The following is a 20,306-nucleotide window of genomic DNA, read 5'->3' on the forward strand; positions in this document are numbered from 1 at the left end:
GGCCGGGTTTCCTCCCGGTCCTCCGCTGTGCCCACCGCTCATCCCCCGGATGGGGGAGGAGAGGGGATGCCTCCCGTGGGCATGCGCGGGGCATCTTGTCCACCATCTTGTCCTCGCCGGGAGGGTCTCGGAGTGAAGGCACTGGCCTGTCCCACCTGACAGTGCGCCGGGGAGGGAGGCGAGTGGGGAGGGAGGCCGCGGGCTGAGGGCCGCCCTCAGCTCTGCCCCCCCCGCCCCCCCCCCCGCCAGCCTTCTCACTCGCTGCCCCTCGGCCCGCCGTCCCCACGTCCTGTCGCATCACTGAGGTCAGCTCTGTGGTCCGTCTCCACCAGACCTTCACCCCCTCCCTGAGAAGCACCCCGTCCCTGCGTTATCTTACCCCGAGGCACGCCCTGGGCAGCATGGATCACCATCTAAGGGGACCTTTGTCTGAGTGCCCACTCGCTTGTCCGCACGCCCCACGCGTCCTCAGCTTCATCGGCAGGGACTCGGGGTGGACACTGGCTGGGAAGAGAAGTGGGAGGTGCCGGCTTCGCAGGCCGGTCCTTCCCCACAAAGACGCACAGCCCTGGTCGATGGTGTCCTGGGAGGTTAACTCATCATCCCGCCAGGTTACTAATTGGCAGGCAACACAGGGAAACCAGTGCTACATTTTGGCAGTTTGCTCCAACATGCAGTGGAATAAGAATCATTTCTCTGCTGACCATCAGCGGCTTTGTATCGTCCCCAGTTGATGTAGACCCAGGCAGGGCGCTCAGCCAGCCACGGAAACGCGCTCCCAACAACTGCCTCCCTGTTGGGAAGTCTGGTTCCTTTCTTTTCTTTTTAAAAATAAGCACATTTAACTTTTTAGGAATTTTGCCTGGGAACCTTGGATATTTTGGTTCTTAACAAATAAATTTGTGTAATTGGGGAATGGGCTTGTGGATAGAGGTTATTTCAGCCAGAATTTTCCAAGTGGTGTGTTTCAGACTTGTTTTCCTTCAAGCTGAATTCTTAAGCGTGCAGATTTGTCCTAGGAGAACACAGGACATCTGGTCCAATATGAAGGCGCTATAGATGCGTCCTGTCTCACAGAAACGTAATTCAAGTCATATGGGTAATTTAAAATTGTTAAACAGTCACACTAAAAAAAAAGTAAAAAGAAACAGAAGAAATTGATTTTAACGTATCTTTTATTTAACCCAGTACATCCAAAATATTATTAATTTAACATTACCTAATATAAAAATGTTGTAAGGTATTTGACATTCCTTTTCGTACTGATTCTTTGAACAGTGTGTATTCCACACTCCCAGCCCGTCTCAGTCCAGACCGGGCACATTCGAGTGCTCTAAGGCCACGTGGGGCTGGTGGTAACGGCATCCGACACAGAGCTCTCGAGCGAGGGTGCAGAACTGCGGCCTGGGGCCAACCAGCCTGCCAGCCTGCTTGGCACAGCCCCGGAGCTGAGAATGGGTTTTACATTTTAAAATGGTTGGACAAAGAAGCTCTAAAAAGATGCGGCAAGGACCACAGGTCATGATGTTTGGGCTTATTGGTTACTTTTAAATGAGTTAGTCAATAAAGATTTAATTTTTTCTCAGATTTAATTTTAATAAAAAATATGGCTAGATGTAACTCACATGAACAAAAGCTCTGTGGGGGTTTGAGAACCAGGTTTGTTCTGATCCCAGTTCAGGTGACAGTGTGCTCAGAGAGGTCCCAGCAAGTCAGGCAGAACTGCCTGGCACCCCGTCACCTGGTACCGTGTCTCCTGCTACCGTGCCACCTGGTACCACGTCACCCCTTGTCCAAGACCCTTCTCACCCACAGCATCTGTTTTCAAGGGTTAAGTGAGACATTTACTTCCTATTCACTTGAAGTCACTGTTGTAAAGAATATTTTCTGTTTGGTCACATTTGACTGTTGTTCCAGCCTCTCTAACAGGCTTCAGTGTCACCTGAGAAAGAGTTGCAGGGAAAGTGTGCTGATGGTTCTAGCGAAGAGATGCCCCGCGAGTTTGAAAGGAGGCATTGTCTGTGTCTTTATTTGCGAGATCACTGGCTGTTATCACCTGTCTTCGGTGACAAAACTTGCAAGTGTGGTATTAATTTTCTCTTAAAGTCATCCTGGCTGGACATGAGGCCGTACGCCCAGCCTGGGGCAGGGGTGGACCAGGCGGCTCTTGGCAGAGTGTCAGGCGGGTTCCAGTCTGAAGAGGTTTCCTCCCAGTCAGCCTGGACTCACCTGAAAACTTCCCAGTCCTGGCGTCTGGTGAGGTCACTTCTGACTCTTGCAGAAGACCCCACGTGTGGACCCCACGGACTGAACCACGAAGGGACCTCTGCTGTTCCCAGGACATCCGTGGGCACCAGAGTGCATCTCTCAGCCACACTGGCCCCTGAGAACCCCTGGCTTCCATGACCCCATTTGGGGACCAGAGCCCTGGATGTCCCTTCAGCTTCCTGGCAACCCTGGAGGGACCCTCTACTGAGACTGTGGGGATGGGGGCTTCGGGGAGCCGTGCGCACCCTGGGGCCCCAGGCTTGTTTATGTGGGGGTGCACCTCATGCCCTTTCGTCTCCCGCTGGCCCGTGGGGCATTCGCTTCAGTGACGCCTTTGCAGCGTGGGTGCCAGCGGCTCAGCCAGCTGAGGAAACCTCAGGGAAGAAGAGGAGGTGGGATCTGCCGCGTGTGTCGTTTTTCCGTCAATTGCATCCTCCTCCAAGGATCAGATCCGCCCATTGGCCACTCCATCAGTGGAGCCGGCTGGGAGGTGGAGAAAAAGTTGGTGTCCCACCCAGACCCTTTCTCCCAGAGACGTGCCCTGTCCCCAGGGCAGGGAGTGCCCTGCTGGGCAGCTGTCTGCTTCCAACTGTAATTACAGGTTCTGCCTGGCGACGGGAACCTCCTCTATCAGGGGTCACACAGCCCACACCAGTGACTGGCTGCACAGACGCAGGACCCGGCCCCTGGCCCGGGGACTGGGGGCTGCTCTGCGGAGCTGTCGATGCTCCCGACTAGAGCCATTTTCAAGGGGAGCACAGCCTGCAGCGTCAGCAGCCCCTGGGAAGTTGCTGGAAGTGCAAATCCTTGGGCCCCACTCAGAGCCCTAGGGTGGAGCCCAGCAATCCGGGTCTAACCTGCCCGGTAGGACAGTCTGATGCAGGCTTCGGGTGGAGACCTGGGCTGGAGAGCCTCCCACAGGAGCAGGGTGGGTCTTCTCTGCAGCTGGGACCACCCCCTGGCTTAGTTTTTGCTCCTGCCCCTCCCTGCTTCCTCCAGACCCAGCCCCGGCCCCGAAGCATCCCCCCAGGACATCACCTGCACTAGCGTCCTGGCCCCAGGATCTGCTCTTAGGAACCAAGGAGGCTTTAGAGCAAACGCTGTTCTGTCATCATCTCCCACCTTCTACCTCACAAGCCCTGTCTCCTCTGTGCACTAGAGCCCAGGGACAACCTACGGAAATTCAGGGCTGAGTGGACCAAGGAAATCAATGCATCTAACATCTGACTTGTTTGTTTTGATGGGGGACCCAGTGCCCACGCTTGGCTGCCACTATGTCATGTCCTCATTTCTCTTTTAAAAATTCAGTGAAGTCAAAGGAAAACAAAGCACCCAGGCCATGGTCAATATGAATTCTGTACTTGAAATAAGACCATACTGGGGCATTCCAACCTCGGCTAGAGTTAGGCTGTCCCATATGGCGGCCACTGGCGCCTGGTGGCAGCGCAGCACCTGCCACGTGGCCGCCTGGAGTGGGGATGCGCCTGCGTGCGATCTGTGCACCAGGTACCAGAGACACGGTGCAGAGAAGAAGGAACGGTTTCTCATTAATAAGTCTAGTATCGATCACAGGCTGAAATAATAACATCTTGGATATGTTGGGTTACATAAAATACATTATTAAAATCGCGTTCACCTGTTTCTTTTTACTTCTTTAACGTGGCTGTGGAAAATTTAATAACACGCATGCTGCTCCCCCTCTGTTTCTCTTGGACAGAGCTGACCTGGAGCACACCGAGCACAGCCAGTCAGCAGTGAGCGCTTGCCAGGCGCGGTTCTGCGGGCCAACGAGGCGGAGCGAGCGGGGATTTGAAAACCAGCACAAACCAGACCCACATGGGCTTGGCCCCGCCGGGCTTGCGGCTCCTCAGCTGGGAGTGAAGGTTCTGGAACCGTGTCTCTTGGTTCATCTCGTCGAGTCTTGTTTTCGCGGTGCTGGATGCCTTCCAGGAGCGGTGATGCTGACAGCTGGCCCGGGTGATGTGTAAGCCCACAGGGGCCGCATCTGGACGGCGCAGCCTGGGAAGCGGCGGGTCCGTCCGGGGTGGCGGGAGACCTTCGCGGGAGGAAATCCCGTGGTTCCCGTGGGTAGGTCGTCGCAGCGCTCGGCAACCTCCGCTGGCAGGAGGCCCATCTTCACGTTTGCAGTTAAGCTGTTTCCTCCTGATCTTTCCAAAAACAGACAGAAAACAGCTGGTTGCCAAACTCAGGGTAAAGTCCTTTGGGTGAATCAAAGGAAAATTTTATTTTATCCCTTAAATTTCTGTTCCATGAGCTAGATGACCTTGGTTCCTTAAATAAAGACAATTTCGATTTTTTTCTATACAAAAGCAAAAGCAAGGCAATCTGGTAACTGCCCGTTTGATGGGGTATTTAGGCAAAGCATGGGACTTGGAGATTGGTGGGTATCTGAAACCACGGAGGCGTATGACGGTGCTATCTGCAAGTTGAAAGCCCAGGGGAACAACATTCTGGGAGAGTTCTTTATTTTTGTTGCTCATAAGATCCTTACATTCACCCCCAAATACTGTATGTGGCAACGTGACTAAAGTTGAAGGAAGCTGGCCCCGGCCTCAGAGCACCGCACGTGGGGACAGCACGTGGTTTCCCCTGGTCCAGCACGACACCGAGGTCAAGGGGCCCGGGAAGAGTGTGATGGTGCCTGGGTGGTGACCTGGGAAGGCGAGCTGGTGGCTGGGCTCTGGGGACCGTAAGCGCCCGGCGAGAGGTCAGAGAGACTTCCCTCTAGGCTTTCTGGCCAAGGAGCAAGGAAACGGTTATCGTGGTCGGAGAGGACCAAATATCGCAGAAAGCAAGTGTTTTTGTGGTCATACCTTTAACCCCTCCCTCCCTTCCTCCGTCCCTCCCTTCCTTCCTACCTTCCACTGCTCTGGTCTCCACTGTGATTATTTTCAGCATAGGTTAGAAGCTTTAGGTAGGGGCACTGAGGTTCACTTCCCTCAAAACAACGTCAGAAGCCCCACCTTTTGCCCCACTGAAATGACAAAATGCAAAGCCTGGAGTTACACTCTGCATCTAATGCTGACTGGCTGTCTTGAATTTCTCCCCCCATCCCCACAAGCCACGCGTCCTCAGGTGGGTTGGTGGCTCTGTGTTGAATTGATCTAACCTCTCCCCACTTCTGTGTTCACACAAGCTGGATCCTGAGTGAGATAACCAGTGACTCAATTCAACCAGACAGGCTGCTGGTTTTAAACCAGGCCAGGTGCTCACTGAAAGACGCAGGAGCTGACTCATGCATGTAGACATCATCAATATCTTCCTGGACTGTCCTGGTCTTGCCTCTTTGGCTCAGGAAAGCAGCCGCCTTGCAGACAGGCGTTGTCTGATCTCACCGCAGGGTCCCCAGGGTTGGGCTCTGCCAATTGTGGGTTGTGAGTGAGGGCCTCTCCGTGTCTCTGTCTGCCCCGTCCTTTCTTCTAAACGTGGACCCTTGTCTCTCGGTTTCTTTCTGGCACCTGCGAGCACCTGGGAGCAGTCATCGGAGGCAGCGTCCTCCGTGCCCAGGTGCCGGCTGACTCACCCAGGCCTCCCTGCGGTCCAATTCATTAACCGCGCTGCGCCTGGGCTGCGCCGAGAGCATGGGTGTATCTCAAGAATGGCTTGGCAGGAGCTGGGTGAGTTTACAGCCAGGAGGGGAGGGAGGAAGAGGCGGAGGAGGAAGGCACAGTTCCGTTGTGACTTGAACACCTGTCCACACGAGCCAAAGAAAGCCTCTCCACTCCAGTGTGCAGCTCCGAGCATGCGATCCTCTGAACCTGGGCTGTAATTAACTTCACGACGTCCCCAGGGAGTTCGGGAACGGGAGGGAGAGAGAACCCTGTTCCGTCCAGCCAGGCACCACGAGGCACCCAGGGAGGCACCCGAGGACGTCAGAACAGGAAGGTCTCCCTGAAAGAAGACCGGGGTTCTCTTGCGTTCCCTCTGCGTTGGCCAGGCATGCGGTCCCCGTGGCCCCGGGGGCTCCTCGCCCAGCCCCAGCTCTGCTTCTTCAAGTCTCAGGCTTGGCTCTCCTCCTGGCACAGCCTGCCAAAACCCCCTTTTTGTGAACTTTTAAGTCCATGAGGATTTTCCAGAAAACGTTAATCTAAAATACTTTGTGAGAATCCTCTAAAGGACAAAAAATAGCGTTAGCTCCCTTATAGCTTGTTTTATGGAAGCCTTTCTTCCCAGAAACATGTTTTTCTGTTCTAATAACATAGCCATGAAGGTGATACACTGAAGTGGGGAGGGTGCAGCCCAGTGGAAGAGCTCCTGCTTAGTGTGCTCGAGGTCCTGGGTTCGAGCCCCAGGCCCTCCACTTAAATATCAATAAACCTAAAATGAAACCTAATTACCTACCCCACAAACATTTTTTGAAATTAAAAATTTGAATTAAAAAATGATACACTGGTGAGGGAGGTGGATTTCCACGTCCGATGCCCTGCACCGTGCTGCGAATCTGACCCTGAGCCTGGCTGGTGCGTCGCTGGACGTCATCACGGGGCGAGCCGTGTGAGAGGGAGCAGCGGCAGACTTGACTCTCGAGCGATTTCACGGCCCGGGGAGCACGCGCATGAAGGCTGGAGGAGACGGATGAGACCTGACACATCCGAGCAGCAGCAGAAGAAGGAGGCGACTTAATGGGCTTCTCCAGGACTGCCCCGGGAGGATGGACCGTCCTCGCCCATTAAATATTAACCGGCTCCAGGACGTTCCTGTGGCCGTGCGCCCTGGGCCGGCAGAGCGCCTGGGAGAGGAGGCCCTGCTCGCCGACCGCTTACAGTCGGCGGCGATCTGGGGAGAGGAGCGGCGTCCAGCCAGCGCCTTCCACCTGCAGCACCCCAGCGCGGGGACCGTGGGTGTGTCCCGGCTTCTCCGGAAGCCCCATCCCAAAGGGCGCCGCACCCACGGTGGCAGGTCCGTGCAATGGGAGCCGCCCTCGGCGATTTGCCTCGTGGGCCTGATTCCTGCAGAGTTTCCTGGGAAGGCATGGTAGCGCGTGCAGCCGAGGATGGGGGAGTCGGGAGAGGAGGGGCGCTATGAGCCTGGACTGGAGAGCCCCGGAGAGGACCCCGCGGGGAGGCACTCTGGGGCGGGTCCCCCTGCAGAGCCGGTGTCTCCCTCAGCCTCCCCTCAGAGGGAGCGAGGGTGCTGCGGGACCGGGCAGGTGGTTCCCGAGGGCCTGCCCTGCATGTTGGCAATGGGACCAGCTCAGCTTTGCACTGGGTCACCATAAAGCACCCCCGGCACCTGCCCCTCGAGTTCCAGAAAAGGACATCACGACAGGGGACTCTGACACTCACCCGAGTGCCCGTCTGCCGGGCTCAGGGCTGAGCCACAGCTCGCAGAGCCCGGGGTTGTGTGTGGAGAGATGGCTGCTACGTTTGGTCTCTGCCCATCGAAGAACCGTCCTTCACCCCTGTCCCAGGGCGAACTTGAGGCCACACGTTGTGTGCAGCCAGGGACAAGCGCTGGGGCCCTGGTGTCCGTGCGGAGCAGAGCCCCGACCCCGCCGGCACTGCCTTGCGGTTTGGGAGGACGTCACGTTTTGTGGGGCTGTGTGTCTGCGGGTCAGAGCGGCGAGCCTGCCTCGCGCACACCGAGCGCCTGCGAGGAACGTGGGACTCGAAGCCCCTCCCTGGCGGAGACTGAGGGGCGCGCGGGGCGCGCTGACTGGGACGCGGGGCGAAGGCCGCAGGGAGAGTCTTCACAGAAGCAGCGTGCTTGCTGGGCTGGCCTCCCTTTTTAGGGTTTGGGACCTCGGTTCACCTCCTGAAGGCCGGTGTTTACTCCAGGCAGACGGGGCTCTGGCCACACGTGTCTGAGGGTCCGGTGCTCTGACAGCAGGGGGCTTCGGGAGCGTGTGGCCATGGGAACGCTTGCAGGGACCCAAGGGAGAGGAAGCGGGGATATGTGCCTGTCGGGCAATGAATAGATGCCTCCTGTCCTTTGAAAAAGAGATTAGCTCAGTCGGAGTCTAGAAGGAACCAAAGTGCTGCTAAGACAAATCTCTGGGTCCAAATGCAGCTGCCGAAACTAAAGGAAACTAAATCTGAATCATATTCACAGAGCCCAGCCCGGCTTCCGAGGGAGGCCCCGCCCCCACGTCCTGGGCGAGTCTGGGCCGCGTTGATGTCAGGAGGCGGGGATCTGGCCTCGCTCTGCGTGCTGGGAGGGTGGCTTCCCCACCTCCTCCTTGTCCTCCCCACAGGTGGCTGTGCGGTGAGGAGTCATTTTGAATTAGGACTCAGCGAAGGGCAGCTCTTCGAGTTGGGCTTGGAGGACGCGGCGGAGTGGGGGCTCCCTGGGTGCGTGTCCCGAGTCCCCGGCCTCGTCAGTGTCATCTTGTGTGCAGGGTGCAGGTGCTGCCCTCCCCCCCGGCTGGCGGGCCCATGAGACCAAGCCCCACACGCCTGCCGTGAAGTCTCCCGTCTTCCCTGCTTGGCTCTCGGGGGGGTTTCTAGCGGTGCCTGACGTCTGTTTGCTGGTGCCCTTGGGTCCCCAGTCTCCCGAGTGGTCCGGCTTTGGCTCCCGGGAGCCCTTCTTCCCCTGCACCGCCCAGCCCCCAGACGCCCAGGGGAACGGGGCTCGGCCTGCGCCGTCGCTGCCCCCTCGCTGGTCTCCTGGTCCCGCAGGTCAGCACCTTATTCTTGGGGCTGAGCCCTCCCTGCAGAGCTGCAGAGCGAGCAAGTGGAGGCCAGCAGGCGCGGGCGGCGGCCGGGCCGGCGCGGATGAGCCTGGAGCTCCTCGTCGCTGTGCCGCCCGCCCCGCGTCATGTCTCCTGGTGCCCCCCTCCTCCGCCTCAAGAGCGCCCAGGTCCCTGTGAGTGGGCAGGCGATCCCGTCCACCGCTTCTGAGTCCCAAGTGCCTACGACGCTGCTCAGCGCCAGATGAAGGCCCATCGGTGTGCGTGAGTTGTCTGCTCAGCATTTAAGGAAGACCTGGCAACACTCAAGTCTGTCCTGCTTTGCAAGCCCGTCTTTTTCAGTCACCAGGGAAGGCTCTGGGCCCGAGACGACCCATTTCTTCTTGGGGCTCCTTCCCTACGAGGCGTTTCCAGTGGACTTCCACGTGCCAAGGCCCTGCGGCAGCTGCACAGCTCAGGGGATTCTCTGGAGGCCAAACGATAAATGTCAAGACACCGAGGTTTACTTTCCTTTGCATACTCTTTTATTGAAGTACAGTCGGTTTACAGAGCTGTGTCAGCACCGTGCTTCAGTCATACGGATGCATACGTCTATTCATGTTTATATTCTTTTTCACGCCAGGTTACCACAAGGTATTGAATATAGTTCCCTGTGCTGTACAGTAGGACCTTGTTGTTTATCTACTTTATATATAGTGCTGTGTGTCTGCAAATCTCGAACTCCCAATTTATCCCTTCCCCACCCTTCCTCCCTGGTAGCCAAGAGTCTGTTTTCTATATGACACTGAGGTTTGCATCTAAGCTGAGCACAGCCTTTCCCCCACAGTTAACATACTGACAATTAAAACAAGTTCTGCTTTTAAAGAGTTTAGACAATTGTCTGATGGAGACTAAGATTAGGATAACGTTTTCTCCGTCACTGCCGCTGGGAGTTTGATTTGATAACGCGCTTCGGCTGCTTGCAGTGGGGACAGTAGGGTTTCCATCAGATGGAAGGTGGGGAGAGAGGGAGGGGAGGGTACTAACTCGCTCCTCCTCCTCCGGGAGCTTCCTTTGCACTGGCGTCCAAGTGTGGGCATGCCTGCCCGAGGGGCCGAGAGATGGTGAGTCTGCAGTGGGCCGGGAGGGTTGTCTTGGGGTGTGGGCAGGTCTGCGTCCCTCCTCTCACCCACAGGGAGGCCAGCCTTGTGAGGCTCCGCAGGGTCCCCAGAGAAAGTCCCCAAGGAGGCAGAGTGCTGTGGGGATGGGGACGCCCAAGTGTGCCTCCTGTGAGCCGGTGCCCTGGAGAGACCGAGGCATAGAGGAGACATTCCTGCACGGGCAGCCTGTCCCCCAAAGTGTCAGCACGGAGCCCCCGGGGACACCGTCCCCTGGATCTGCGTCGCCCAGGTGAGGCGCTGCTCCAGGTTGGGCAGGTCTCCATCACAGGAGGTGAGCCCTCCGGCCGGGGCAAGGCATGGGGGGGACCCCCCGGGGGAAAGTGTTCACATCCTGCCGATGTCCTCACCACTGAGCAGGGTTTCCAACCCCGCAGTCCTCGGGCCCCTCGCGGCCAGGTGCACCTGCCCGACGCCCGATCGGGCCTCATGGCAACAGAGAGGCTGCCCCCGCCCCCCGGGCGGCCTGCGAGTCCGGCTGGTGTCTCTGCAGCATCTCCGCTCATGGGGCACTCTGACCCCGCTGTCCCCGGTCGCAGTGGCTGTCCCGCGCCAGCCACGCGGTCGGCTGCCGCCTCTCCAGGCACAGAGCAAGGCCTGGCTGCTTGTTCAGCAGGCCGAGGCCCAGGCTTGTTCCGCCTAACACGGTCCCGGACAGTGAGCCCCGAGCAGAAAAGCCAGAGCAGGTAGAACAGAAAACGAATTCAGTTCCAAAAAGCCCACCGGTGCTGTGCTGCGTGGTGTGCGGCTGGCGGCAACACTGATCAGGTCTCCGACACGCCGGTGTTTCAGTCACTATTAGTTTTTGCGTTACTTTTTATTGCTTTCACATATTGCACTGGAATGTTGTTTATCTCAGTTACGAGTCTCTTTGACGGACCTGACATTTTCTGGCCGAGGCTGGTGCCCGTCATCCTCACCCCGGCTGCAGTCCCGGCGGCTGGGACTGTGAGGTGCCTGCGAGAAATGTGGCCAGGAAATGCCTGGAGAAAACCAGAAAACGTGGCCGAGGCCCGTAAACATAATTGGAAGAAGTCTGGGGTGACGCCACCTTCGAGCTTTGCCTCCTTCCTGACACGCGAGCTCGGCACCTCCTGTGCGCAGACTAACCCGCGGACACGCTTTCATGCGCTTGCTACCTCCAGCTCAGGCTCTGGCTGTGTTCTGTCGTGATTCCGTCTTGGCTCATTGGGATTCTCTTACTGACGTACGTGTACAAATAAAGATATTGAATCAATAACCAAAAAAAAAAAACCCTAATGAATGTAAGTCCAGACGGGTGCCTTCATGGTTGAATTCCATCGAACATTAAAGAAGAATTAACACCAGTCATTCTCAGACTTTTCTAAAAATACAAGAGGCTGGAGAACTCCCTAGCATGTCTGTGAGGGCATGCCACCCCGGACACCCAGCCGGACAGAAGCGCCAGACAGAAGAGAAGCTGTTGGCTGCACCCCTCATGAACGCAGAGGGAAATCCTCCACAGGCACCACCCAACGGCGCATTGAGAGGATCAAACACCACGACCGAATGGGATTCATCCCAAGAACGTGAGGGCGTTTCAACACCCCCAAACCAAACAATGTCATACGTCATATTAACAGGATGAAGGGAGCGGAAAGGATAACCTCAATTAATGCAGAAAAAGCATTTCTAAAGGCCAGTACCTTCCATGACATAAAGACTCAATGACTGGGGGCAGAAGAAAACCCTCTGCGTGAGCTCAAGGGCACCTGCGGAGGACCCACAGCTGACCCCTCCGAGGCCAGGGACGGGGAGGGAGCCTGTTCCCAGCACCTCGCCTCAGGCTGGACTGGAGGTCCTCTCCAGGGCAGCCAGGCGAGAAGAAGAAGTGAATGGCGCCCATGCTGAAGAGGGAAAAGCAAAGCTATTTCTACCTGCAGATTACATAACGTTACAGATGAGGCCCCGACATAACCCATCCAGAAGTATTTAGAGCTAGTAACTGAGGGGGCAAAACCGAAGGACAGAATCAACACACGACAGCTGTATTTCCACTCCCTGACGGCGGGCGACCTGCAGACGGAAGTTAACGAGAGCATCAAAAAGCGCACAGGACCCAGGGAGACACTCAGCTGAGCAGGTGCAGGACCCGAACGCCCACAACCACAAAACACTGCTGAACGAAACTGAAAACAACCTGAGTAAATGGAAGGCAGCCCAGGCTCACGGGCTGGGAGAGCTGGCGCTGTGCAGACGGCTACACCCCGAGGCAGTGGAGCCGGTCCCCGTCAAGCTCCAGGGGCCTCTGTGTGGGCAGGGGTGGAGACACTGCCCCTAAAGTTCATTTGGAATTTCAAGGAGTGCTGGATAACCAAAACATTCTTGACAAAGAAGAACAAAGGGAAATAAACGATACACCGACTGGCAAGGAAGAGAGAAAGCCGTCGTCCTTGTTCACAGATTGCATGGTGGTGTATGTAGAAAATACGAAAAAATTGAAAAAAACCCTCCTGGAATAGGTGACCACAGCAAGTTTGAAGGACACAAGGCTAATAATATACAATTATGATATAATTATATATTAAAAGTCAATTCTTTCCTTTTTTTTCATTTTTTTTATTGAGTTATAGTCATTTTACAATGTCGTGTCAACAGTTGCTTTCTTATGTATCAGTGATGAACAAGTGGGATTTGAAATTAAAACCACATTATTTATATTAGCATCTCTCCAAATGAAATATTTAGATATAAATCTAACAAAATATGTGCAAGGTGCATACGTTAAGTGTAAGTATTTTCCTCAAGGACTTTTGGTTTAGTAAAGCTTGCAGCATAGACAGCGAACAACCAGGTCTTTTAAAATAAGTGTTTCATTTGAAGTCCAGCACTAAGTAGAGAACATTTGTTCCATGTAAGTGTACTGAAGAAAGTGGAATTTTGCTTGTGGATATTTTTTTTCTAGTTCTGGATGATCAGACCTTATCCTCAGCCAAAATCCTGTCGCTCCTTGTTGTAATAAGATGCCATCTGATGCCTTCACTGGGAAGCTGCCTCGGCAGTTGAATGTAAGTTAGTTTGGAGGCATTAATTAAATCTGCTTTAAATACTTAATCTGATCACTGCTGAAATTAGAAAAAGAGGAATGCTTACTGCATATTGAATGTTTGCATATTGAATGTTAGATCAATTGCAAGCAAACTCTCGCAAAAAAAGTCCATGACTGTAATTCCACTTTCGTGAATGTACTTACGTGGAGCAAATGTTCTCTCCCTTAGTGACGGGGTGCTTCCTGCGGAGGCGGACGGCGCAACGTGCAGGTTCGCCAGGCGCGGACCCCCGGGCGCCCCTCGGCGGGACCCACCTGATGACCAGCCCTGGCGTCTCTTCTCTAGCCATGCTTACCCAAACCCTCACTTCCTGTCCCCTGTCTCGGCTTTCAGGTGCTGTCAGAGGGACTGTGAGCATAAGCCCAAGTCCCGGTGACAGTTTAGGAAGGGACCAGGTCGATGACCCAGAGGAGATGGCCCACCAAGCCCCCGAGGTGCCCTCTGATGTGTGGGGGTCCCGTGTTCATTACTAGCGCTGGGTGAGTGTGCGGACCAGAGTGCACGCTTCGGGGAGACCTGGAGTCGCCACTGCTGTCAAAGAAGGCAGAACGTCAGAACAGACTTTAGGGAAAACTGAAATCTTTGTTGTCTTTAAGCTGTTAGGTCCCTTAGCCATTTCAGATCCTTTCTGAGTTTCTTAAACATAATAACATATAATACATCTGTATAAAATTTGGTACAATTCTTGATGAGATTTTGTTTGATAGCTTAAAGAAAATATATATTCTGTATTCTAATAATTTAAAATTAACTAGAGCAATTGCAATTTAAAATTTGAGATATCATAAAGCATTAGACTTCACCTTTTTCAAGTATTTTACAATGCTATACAAAATTAATATGCTAGAAAGATGGCAGAAAAACAAAGGAAATCAGGTTTTCTGTAATTTATGTTCTTAGCTGAAACGGGTATGGAAACCTCTGACTTTGGAAGGTAAACAGAGGGGAGGGTGAGCCCACCTGTTGCCCTCAGCCAGGAGCATCATCGCAGAGGGGCTCTGGCAGAGCCTTCACCTGTTCTGGTGGGAACGTCAGTGGGCGGGTGCAGATTCTTCTGCCGACAGGGCCTGGTACCAGCGCAGTGCTGACGGAGGGGCTGACCTCGGACGCACCCGGTCACGCGCCGGAACCAACGGGCATGCCACCCAGAACCCAGAATTCCCTTCCTTTGTGAGAAGACGACACTGCTTACCGGCTGGACATCGCCTTTGGTTTACATGAAACTTTACAAAATGTTTCTCTTCCGTATAACTTCACCCCACACCACAGAGACAGCTTTGATCAATCAAACCCTGCCCATCCTTGGTGATTCTCAGAGCCTCAGGTCTCCGGCGCCAACTCCAGTTTCAGTCCACGTGGGAAACCTCCTGGGTTTGTCTTCTCTTCTCAGCCCTGAGGCTTTGCGCAAATAGGGCCACATGCTTCCTGAAGAGGCGCTGATTCTTCTGCGCTCAGCCCTCCGGGCCACGCTCGTGAAGCAGGGCCCCACGCGCCACCCCCCCCCCCCCCCCCCGGGCCGGCGGTGCCCACACTGTGCCCGTCAACCTCGTAATCGCCCTGCGGGCGGTAAAAGGGTTTCTGAGAAAAAGATCATTACTAGTGAGATTCTCATTCTGAAAGTCACTTTCAAAACTAACAAAAATAAACGTACGGACAGGGCCCCTCTCGTTACGTACCCAGCAATTTGCCTGTAAGCAGTGGTTTGCGCTGCTCGGTCAGGGTCCGGCAGATGAGGAAGCAGCTGAGGCAGAAGCCACCGGGGTGGAGGGCGGGTCTGCTTGCTGGCCGGAGGGCGTGGAATCCGGAACCCGCAGAGGGACGGCCCAGGCAGTAGGCGGAGTCTGAGCCGAGCACCTGCTCACTGGTGCAGAGGGGGTCCACGACCCCGCGCTGGGCTGGGTGGACCACCCTGACTGGAAATCTCAGCATGTGTTTGCCGTGTAGTCGCCAGGAACTGTGTCTGGTTACTTATCTCCTGCAGCGGATGTGTCTGTTAGGCACTCGGAGGCCCCGTGGTACTCAGCCGCAAGCTTCTCCCCGTGGAGAAACAGCCTTCTGGCAATGGTTAGGGACTGTCCCTTTGCTGGGAGTTAAATGGGAGGAAACCCCAGAGCAAGGAGGACTTCCTGCCCCTCACTTTTCTTAGGGAAACAAGAGGGCTTTCAAAGGCAGAACCCTGTCTTGTTCTTTAATCTGTGGTTTCTGATTTCTTTTCATGGAGATGGCATAATTGCATAATGTAAGCAAGAAGGAGTATTTACAAACCTTCCTCCACCCTATTGTTTGAGGGAAAAAAACCTGGAGGAAATTGAATTTCCATAGGTTCGCCCCGCAGGTAACCTGGGTCTTAATCGTTGCAAATTCAAGCCCTAAAACGTGTCGCAAGCAGAACTCAGGCTTTTCCGTGGGGACCGACAAGCAAGCTCCCGTCAGCCCCCGGTGTGGCTGCAGGCCAGCTAAGGTCTCGTCAGAAGGGAGGCTCTGCGCAGCGGAGCGGGTGGGGGTGTCGGATGAGTAGCTGCGCGGTGGCCCCCGTTGCCTTGTACAGATAAACAGGGAACAGAACAGAGGGAGCGGGTCTGGTGGCGGCCCCTTACACCAGAGAGGTGGCTGGAAACCACGCGTCGGGAGGCAGGCTCCCCGGACCCTGCTGCGGTGCCGCCGCCAAGTGCAGGGTGGCCGCGGGCGGTACGGGCCTCTCATGGCCTCCCGCCTGGTTAACTGCCGTACTTGACCCGAATAATCAGGCTGTTTTACATCAGGCAGTTGCTGCTGTATAGACGTGGTCGTCACCAAGATGAACCGCCGTCCTGTGACTCGCCTGATGAGAGTGACCGATGTCCAGGCATCAAGAACGGGATAGTGTTTTGCGTGGACCAGTCTCACCGAAGCTGCTGGTGCCAGCTGGTGTCACAGAAGTCTTTTCTTCTGAAGCTCCAGCGTGTGAGGGCTCAGCGGCTTGTGTGGCGTGTGCCTGGAGTTACATTTAGAACTCTGACATGCGATCACCTCGCGTCTTTTTTGCTGGTGACGCGGTGCAGTCAGATGTGCCGTTCTCGCGGGCAGCAGGAATCGGAGGAGTGAGGCTGATCTGTCCCCCAGGGCACAGCGGTCACTCCAGGTGGACTCTACCCATCAGTGCCGTGGGGGTCTGAGTTTCCTCAGGGGCTGCGAACCAGGACACACAGCAGCTCCGCAGCTGGCATCTTGGCTGTGTCCCTCCTCCTGTCCTTGGGTGACCCTCCAAGGACCGCAAGCCAACAGCACCTGCTCTCAGCTGCTCCTGCCCTGCTGGTGCTGGTCGCCTGCCGCCGCTGACGCCGCGGTGTCCGTCTTGAACCAAGTCCTTCGGTGCTTCTCTTGTAACTGTCAACAGAAAGATGTCCTTCCTTAAAAAGACATTTTTACAGAAAAATAAAACCGACCGATTTACATGATTAGAGTGAATGCTCGATCGGAATTCTTTAATAAAATAAAAGCTTTTTGAAACGTAGACATTACTTGAATCTATCCTAACACAACACTGCCATTGTGGGCTGTGTTACGTCCCCCCCGCCCTTGATAAAAGATGAGGGGCCCCATCTGTGGAGGGTCTGGGGCAACCACAGGGTGCATGCAACATGCAGACCACACACCCTTCATCCAGTCTTCCTCCCTGAAAAACAGCTTTGTGGGTTTGAGTCCTCAGCAGTCCCACAGGTGTTTAGATAATAACACATATGTAGGCTGCCATTGGCTCATTTTTATTACTTTACTTTCATGAAACATTTGCCTTTGTATGAAGATGAATTTGGAGAACTCCAGTTATAAAATTGCCCCTGGCGTCTATTTCCAGAGTGTGTTGCTCTTGGTTCTGGATTGTCAGGGCTCATTCTGGAGGCAGCGTTTGTCCCCCACCCTGTGTGCCGTGCATCCCCGCGTCTCCACAGTAGGATTGGATCTCAGGCCAAGACGCACAGCCTGGGATGCTCGGTTCTGTTGGGGTTGCTGTCTGTGTTTCAATTTAACAGTGTATGATTAAAAATAAAGAGTGCAAATGATGAGATAGGATGCTTTGCACAATGTTCACACGTGAAACATTTTAGTTCATTTCCCTAAGATCTTTAACACTGAAGCATGTTCTTTTAAAATTGTTGTTTTAGAACTAGACAGCATGTCAAGAAATAATCACTGCTACCTGTTGTCACACGTCTATTACCATTGCTCCTTGTTTGTTACTGAAAGGATCGTGAGGTGTTGAAAGAAGGTGTGAGAATCACCTCCGTGCTGAGCGTGCCAGGCACACGGCTGTTTGCAGGAAGAGCCTGTTTCTACCCCCAGCCCGCCCCAGACAACACTGGTTGAGTCGCCACAAAGCCCCTCTAGCCCACGAGCGGACCCGCACTGATGACCCCAGCCAAGGCGGGGTGACGGGCGTCACGGTCACCACCGCGCGCGAAGGAACTAAAGCCCTGAGGGAGGTCGCCAGCACGCTGGGCGTCGGGCGACGAGGGCTGGCGTTCTGGGAAGAGAAACAGGTGAGGTGCTCACAGTTACCCACGCTCACTGACCAGGGCTTCCAGGCCGCAGGGCAGGGACCGGCTGAACTGTTTCCCCCAAAATTTACGTGATGCAACCCGAACTCCCGGCACCTCCAAATATAACTGGATTTGGAGAGAAAGTCTTTAAAGGAGCATGAAGTTCAAGTGAGCTCACTGGGCTCATTTTAACTTCATCACAAAGGGCTGGCAGATCGCCTGTCCCGTCACCTGGCTGCAAAGCCTCACATGGTATCAGGTGGGCCCTGAGCCCGTAGGACTGGTGTCCTTATAAGAAGGGGAGATAAGGACACATACACACTCAGAAGAGAGACCACGTGGGGATGCAGGGAGAAGACGGCCGTCTATACATCAAGGGCAGAGGCCTCAGAGGACCCAGTGCTGCGGACACCTTGGTCTTGGACTTCCAGCCTCAGGAACTGGGAGGGAGCTCACTGCTGTGGTTCAAGCTCCTGGTCCAGGTCTGTGGTGCTTTGCTGTGGTGGCCGGAGCTGACCACAGGTCGGCGGGGGGAGCCCACAGAGATGCTGGCAGATGGCCTGAGGTGAGGGGACGGGAGACCCGGGAGGCCAGGGCAGCTGATTCACAGGGCAGAGGATGGACGAGGAGAGAGCCGCAGAGGGTGCCCCTGCTGGGCCGGCGGGGCACTGGGCAGTGCTCACGTGGGGAAACAGCCCAGGAGGACCCAGGGAGCAGCACTCAGAGGTTACAAAGGGCTGGCATCCTGCCTGGGCCATCACCACATTGCAGGGCATCAGGCAGAGTGACCGGGGGGCTTTGCTTCAGTGACGGCAGGTTCAGCCGCAGGCTGACAGCCGCTCTAGTGACGCCTGACAGGGCCTAGAAACACGGCCCCAGAGAACAGCTGTTTTCAAATAACTACGCCCAGAACGAAGGGCAAGAATGTGTTTGCAGACCTAAAAAGTGTCCAGCACCCAAAGGATAGAGTTTATCCAACCACAATGGGCAGCTTTGGAGAGACGCAGGAATTGAGAGGAGCGAACAGTGGTTGAAGAAATAATAACTGGAAAATATCCAAATACGATGAACCTTATAAATTCATAGATCCAAGAATTTTCTCCAACCTCGTGAGCAAAAAGCACAAGAAGTTACACCAGTGTGGGCCATCATCAGACTGCAGAAAGCCAACAACAAAGAGGAAATCGTAAAAGCAGCCAGAGACACAAAGACACACGGCAGGTGTGCCGTGGGATCAAGGTAAGGATGGAGGCGGACTTCTTGTCATCGCCAGTTCAGGGCAGAGGCAGGGAAGCAACATCTGTAAAAAACTGAAAGAAAAAAATGTCAGCCTCGAATTTCTTACCCAGTGAAAGTCTCTTTCAAAAATGAAGGCAGAATAAAGACTTGTAAAGACCTACAAAGCTGAAAGAAGTTACCACCAGCAGGCCCACACAACAGAAAATGTCAGAGCAGGTCCTTCGGGCAGAAGAAAAATGACCCAGATGGAAACCTGAATCCACACAAAGGAAAGAAGACCACAAATGGCCACCAGAATCATGAATATAAAGTGGTTTTTCTCATTTAAATTTCTTTGAAAGGTAATTGACTGTTTCTAGCTGTAGAAACATAAAAATAATGTGATTTCGGTTATGATATGTGTGGAAGCAAAGTGCACTGAGGCCAGGAGGGAGAAGTGCAGGTGCTGGCGTTTGTAGGAGGATGGTGACAGGTGAGATATGCGCACCATACACTCTGCACAACCCTCGGGCACCACAGCAAGGGGAATAGCCAGGGAGATGACAAAGGAGGTAAGACAGAATCATAAAGTGCACTGAATCCAAAAGGAAACACAGAAATAGACAGAGAATGAGGAGCAAATGTGACAAACTGGAAGCAAATGGCAAGATGGTAAACTTAATCCAACCATAGCAACAATCACATTAAATGTAAATGGTCAAGACACTGATCGAAAGGCAGAGATTGTTAGATTGGATAAAACTCAGTACCCAAGTATTTGCTAACTAAAATAAACTCACTTTAAAAACAAAGACACAAACAGATTAGAAGGGTGTAATTTATATATTTCATATTAACATTAATCAATAGATAGAAGGCGTATCCTTATTAATGCAAGCAAAAGTCTATTTCAGAGCAAAAGTTATTCCTGGGGATGAAAAGGGCCATTTCATAATGATAAAGTTGCCAATTAATCAAGAGGACATAATAATCCTCAGCATTCATAAGCCTAAAATCAGAGAGGCAAATACATGTAGGCGGAATTAAAAGGATAAATCCCAAACCCAGAATTGGAGTCAGCACCCTTCCCTCAGAATAGAAAGGCAGAGCATCAGGAAAGACCCAGGAAACACTGAGCAACACTGCCGACCCCCTGATGTGCTTCACAGCTGTGGACCAATTCACCCAACAACCATGGAATATGTGTGGTTTTCAAGTGCACATGGAACAGGCACCAGGATAGAGTCCATTAATGCGCCATGAACAAGTCCCAGTGCAAAGTACTAGCAAGTACATGTTCTGACGGCAGTGAAATTAATGAGAAATCAGCGACAGACGATGTCTGGGCTATCCCCAAATATTTGGAAATCAAACAGCACACTCCTAGCTAATCTATGGGTCAAACAAGAAACCAAAAGAAAAGTTA

General features: G+C 54.0%; 2 long non-coding RNA genes across 6 annotated transcripts in view; one reads left to right on the plus strand and one right to left on the minus strand.

The window, feature by feature from the left end:
- The window catches only part of LOC123612925 (uncharacterized), a 29,320-nt gene extending 24,727 nt beyond the window's left edge, over positions 1-4,593 (plus strand). The window contains exon 3 of the long non-coding RNA XR_012502593.1: positions 3,986-4,593. This is a non-coding gene — a long non-coding RNA (uncharacterized LOC123612925). The remainder of the gene's footprint in view (positions 1-3,985) is intronic.
- Positions 4,594-9,394: 4,801 nt separating this feature from the next.
- The window catches only part of LOC141575747 (uncharacterized), a 28,032-nt gene continuing 17,120 nt past the window's right edge, over positions 9,395-20,306 (minus strand). For all 5 annotated transcript variants that reach the window (XR_012503526.1, XR_012503527.1, XR_012503525.1 and 2 more), the window contains one exon: positions 9,395-16,511. This is a non-coding gene — a long non-coding RNA (uncharacterized LOC141575747). The remainder of the gene's footprint in view (positions 16,512-20,306) is intronic.

This window comes from Camelus bactrianus, chromosome 3 (assembly GCF_048773025.1).
Source record: "Camelus bactrianus isolate YW-2024 breed Bactrian camel chromosome 3, ASM4877302v1, whole genome shotgun sequence".
NCBI lineage: Eukaryota > Metazoa > Chordata > Mammalia > Artiodactyla > Camelidae > Camelus > Camelus bactrianus.